The sequence below is a fragment of the Amyelois transitella genome, chromosome 31 (assembly GCF_032362555.1).
Source record: "Amyelois transitella isolate CPQ chromosome 31, ilAmyTran1.1, whole genome shotgun sequence".
Classification (NCBI taxonomy): Eukaryota; Metazoa; Arthropoda; class Insecta; order Lepidoptera; family Pyralidae; genus Amyelois; species Amyelois transitella.
In genome coordinates, this window is record NC_083534.1 from 82,385 (window position 1) to 87,500 (window position 5,116).

Sequence of the window (5,116 nt, forward strand, 5' to 3'; positions counted from 1 at the left end):
TGTGTAAGTGTTGTGACATAAATTGGACACCTGGACTCCAAGAAGTTGCTGATGCTGAACCAGAGTTGGGAATATAGATCCTGATTTCATCACGAGTTCGACCACGTGGCCTGCTGGAAAGCGCAATAAACGCAGGAAAGTACTTCAGCGTCGTGCTGAGAAAACAATTCCTGGGAATCCAGGCAACGGGTTCTACAGAGGGAACCCGGGATTAATTTTATTGAGACACAACGTCCAGTGGATATTTTTTATTAGTTGACCGGACTTTACTTTTGTGTTGTCCCTTTACTTATACAATAACTCGTATTAAATTTACAACTTTTACAATCTTACATTTTAAACATCATGACGCACAACCAAATAACGCCGAAGTCGGTGACCTTCAACAATGCAGTATCATATAATGTCGACGATAACCCTTCGCCAATACACATGCAACTGCAGACCGACTCGTCACCTGAAGTTTCCCCCACTATCACGTCTTCAGAGGAAGAATGGGCTACCCCCAGAACCAGGAGCAAATATATACAGCACTACCCCAAAACACCCCTACTTAAAGAAGAAAAAAGAAGACCGAAAATGACAGATGACGAGAGGGACGATATAGGCGGCCGTATCCGGGATCTCTTGGCAGCGATCAAGGAAGAGGTTGTGACGGCGCAGAGGATAAAAAAGGCGACGAAAGAATCAGTGACAAGCAAGCTGAGAGAAGCTGATGACCTGGTATGTGATCTGGCTGTCTACCAGGAGTTTCAAAATATCACGCCAGGTCAGAGGCCCTGTGTCCGTACACAAACCTCCCCTATACCCCAGGAGGCTAAAATAGGGGAAATAGAAAATGTTTTGACTGCGATTGTCAACCGGCTCGAAGAAAACTCCAAGAGCATTCTGGAAATAAAGGAGCTGATCGACAAGCGGAGTGAAGACGAGACCAGGACAACCACACGTGCTCCAACATACTCGCAGGTAGTGGCCAAGCAGAAGGAGGCACCCGTCACCCTACACTCCGTTATTGTCGATGACAAGAAGGGAGTGGAAACGGGTGACGAGGTATTGGACAAGATTAGGGATGTAGCGGGAGAGGGCGGGGACTGGGTTAAAATTGAGAGAGTACGCAAGACTAGGGACAGGAGAGTCATAATCAGCTGCAAAACTAAGGAATGCAGAGAAAAATTAAAGAACAGAATTAAAAATATAAATGAATTGCGGGTAGAAGACATGAAAAATAAAAATCCACTCCTTGTCTTTAGAAATGTACTCAAAAACAATAGTAACGATGAAATAATTAAAAAATTAGTAACACAGAACAGTAAGCTCTTTAAAGATTTGACAGACGAAGACAAAGCAGCTGAAATAAAATTCAGAAAAAAATCCAGGAACCCGCTGTTGGAGCACGTGGTGGCAAGTGTCCCTCCTAAGATGTGGCGCGCAGTGGTCGAGGCCGGCTCAGTGCGCATCGACATGCAGCGGATCCAGGCGGAGGACTATTCTCCCCTGGTCCAATGCTCGATGTGCCTGGGCTACGGCCACGGCAGGCGCCACTGTAAGGAGAAGACGGAGCGGTGCTGTCACTGCGGTGGCGAACACCACCGAGCGGTGTGCCAGGGCTGGATGGCGGGAGCCGTCCCATCGTGCCTGAACTGCCGGGCAGACAGAAACGCGGTGAGTTATGATCACAACGCTTTCAGTTCTGCCTGTCAGGTCAGGCAAAGGTGGGAGGCTCTCGCCAGATCCAGGATAGCATATGCGTAGGTATGTTGTGTTGGATCTCGCGTACGTGTCGGGGCACTCCAACATTGTCAATTTAATGTAAGGGCGTTCATTAAAAGATGCAATAATTTGAGGCATGTCACGGCGCGTGCGTGGGGGTCTGGGACAACATGCTTGCGTCAGCAAATGTGCGTATGTGGCTTCGCACCAACGAATAATAATTATCCGTTGGGGTGAAGGCACGCGCAGTTATGCATATGCAAACCATAAATTGTACAAAAGATAACAATACCATGTTTTAAATTAATCTGATAAGTTTTAATATTTGGACGTTGAGATATCTACATTAGTAGAAATAGTATTTTAATTGTTTTGTTTTCTTTTTAAGTATGACTAATGTAACGGCGTTAAGGTATTGATAGGTTTTTAAATATTGTTTTATAAATGACAGATATAAAGTTGACGTAGAACCCTATAGATACATAGGATAGCGAATCAAATAGCAAATCATATAGGGTGTCTTAAAATAATATGGTGATTAAAATTTAAGTTTTGACCAGCATTAACGAATATGTGAACAATTTAAGGACGTGACATAATAATGTAAATAAAAGAATTTAATTGGTATATCATGAATAGCCGTATAAAGTGAAATTAGAAAACAAGATGTAAACAAATAAATGCCGGCATGTGTCGGTGGTTGAATTACAAAGAGTAATTTAACTACCGACATTTGTCGGTATTTGTTTTACATTGGCATGTGCCGGTGGTTGAAATACAATAAGTAATTTAACTACCGACATATGTCAGTACTTGTTTTATATTGGCATGTGCCGGTGGTTGAATTATAATAAGTAATTCAACTACCGACATATGTCAGTACTTGTTTTATATTGGCATGTGCCGGTGATTGAATTAAAATAAGTAATTCAACTACCGACATATGTCAGAACTTGTTTTATATTGACATGTGTCGGTAATTTGGTAAAAAATAAAATGACCATTCCAAAATATGAAAAGAATTAATTGGAAATTAATATTAATAGCTAAGGAAATGACTGTACAACATAGTAAATAAATAACTGTATAACATAGAACTAATATAAGTTTTAAAATTGCAATGGAAGCAGACTCTAGGTATAGTTCAATGTTCAGAAAGTTATCATATACAATGTAAAAAACCAAGTCTAACAATGTCTTTGTTCACCATGACAGAGAGATGCTGGAAATAAACTCCCCCTGGGTGTGGTGTAACACCCGGGGGAAAACTTAAAAAAAAAAAAAAAAAAAAACCTAACCTAACCCAGTCTGCTTCGAGCGCTCGTCGAGTACAGACGTGCTCCGGTGCGCTCTGCAAAATAAATTTGCAAAAAATAAAAAATTATTGTGAAAATCAAATAAATTTGTGTAGCAAAGTGTTCTGTGTTGTGGCAAGTGTACCAAGATACCGGGAACCCTCAAAATCTGGACAGGATCGAGCGGATTTTCCGGATTTGCGACGAACCAGACCAAAATTCAGGACAGACCCTTGCGCAAGGTGAGCGCGTGGATTTCCTTAACGCCTAAGTCAGGCCCTCGTATCATTATAAGAACCCATCGGTTTAAGGAATTTTAATTATACACTGTTTTAAATTTTTGACTCCTACCTCCATCTTTCTAACTTTATACAATATATTGTATATTCTCAATATCTTTACAACTTTTACAAATTTACGTTTTAAATCATGACAAACCCAAGACCAAAGACCGTCACCTTTAATAAAACCCTCAATTACAATGAGGATGACACCCCCTCACCCACTCAGATTCAGAGTGACTCGTCCTTGTCGGATTCCCCCTCAAGGGAACCTGCCGTGGAATGGGCCACCCCCATAACAAGAAGTAAATATATTCAGCATTATCCCAGAACGCCGCTTTTAAGAGAGGAGAATCGACGGAAGATACTGACTGACGATGATAGGGACAGGTTGGGTCGCAACATCCGAGATCTCCTGGAGGCAGCTATCAACGAGGTGGAAACTGCGCTGAGACTGAAGCGTACGACGAAGGATTCAGTCATACTAAAATTAAGAGAGGCGGATGACCTGGTGTGTGACTTAGCAGTCTATCAGGATTTGCAGAATCTCACGCCGGGCCAAAACCCAAGCGTACGCACACAAACTTCCCCTGCTCCTCAGGAAGAGGAAAAACAAGAAAAACAGGAGGACATGACGAAGTTCCTAAACATGTTGGTCGATCGACTCGACGAAAACTCCAGGAGCATAAAGGAGCTTAAGGAGTCGACCGACAACCGGAACGAAGCAGGAACAGGCGCAGCCACACATGCTCCAACCTACGCACAGATTGCAGCTACAACGAAGGAATTGCCCGTCACCCTACACTCCGTGATTGTCACCGACAAGAAAGGAGTGGAGACGGGTGACGAGGTGTTGGATAGAATACGGGACATAGCGGGAGAAGGCGGGGAATGGATACGAATTGAGAAAGTTAGGAAAACCCGAGACAGAAAATTAATAGTTAGTTGTAAAACAAAAGAGGGTAAGGAAAAATTAAAGGCAAGAATAAAAAACATCGATAAATTAGAAGTCAAGGACGTTGATAACAAGAACCCCCTCCTTATTTTTAAACATATAATAAAGTGCAACACAAATAAAGAGATTATTGAAAAAATAGTAGAACAAAATAGTAAAATTATTCGAGAATTGGAGGTGGACGAGAAAAACATAATAATCAAATTTCGCAAAAAGTCCAGGAACCCGCTGTTGGAGCATGTTGTGGCAAGCGTCCCCCCCAGGATGTGGCGTGCCGTGGTCGATGTCGGCTCAGTGCGCATCGATATGCAGCGGATCCATGTGGAGGACTATTCTCCACTGGTCCAATGCTCGATGTGCCTGGGCTACGGCCACGGCAGGCGCCATTGCAGGGAGACGGTCGAGAGGTGCAGCCACTGCGGTGGGGAGCACCAGAGGGCGGCGTGTCAAAGCTGGATGGCGGGAGCCGTCCCATCGTGCCTGAACTGCCGGGCAGACCGGAGCGCGGTAAGTGATAATCACAACGCCTTCAGCTCTGCGTGTCAGGTCAGGCAAAGGTGGGAGGCTCTCGCCAGGTCCAGAATTGCATACGCGTGAGTCTGGTTTTGTGGTATCTCGGGCGTGCCGCGGCACACCGATTGCAAAGTTGATGAAATATAGGTCATTAAATGATGCAATAATGACAGGCATGCTGCGACACGTGCGAGAAAACCGGAAAACAAGACTCGGCTCACATGATAATGCACAGGTGGCTCCGCATCAGAAAATAATTTATATTTGCTGACGCGTAAACACATAAAGTGCAATAGTATGTTAGAATAGTATAATTATATATAAGGGATTTTAATTGGGTGATTTAGTATCTAAGTAGTTAT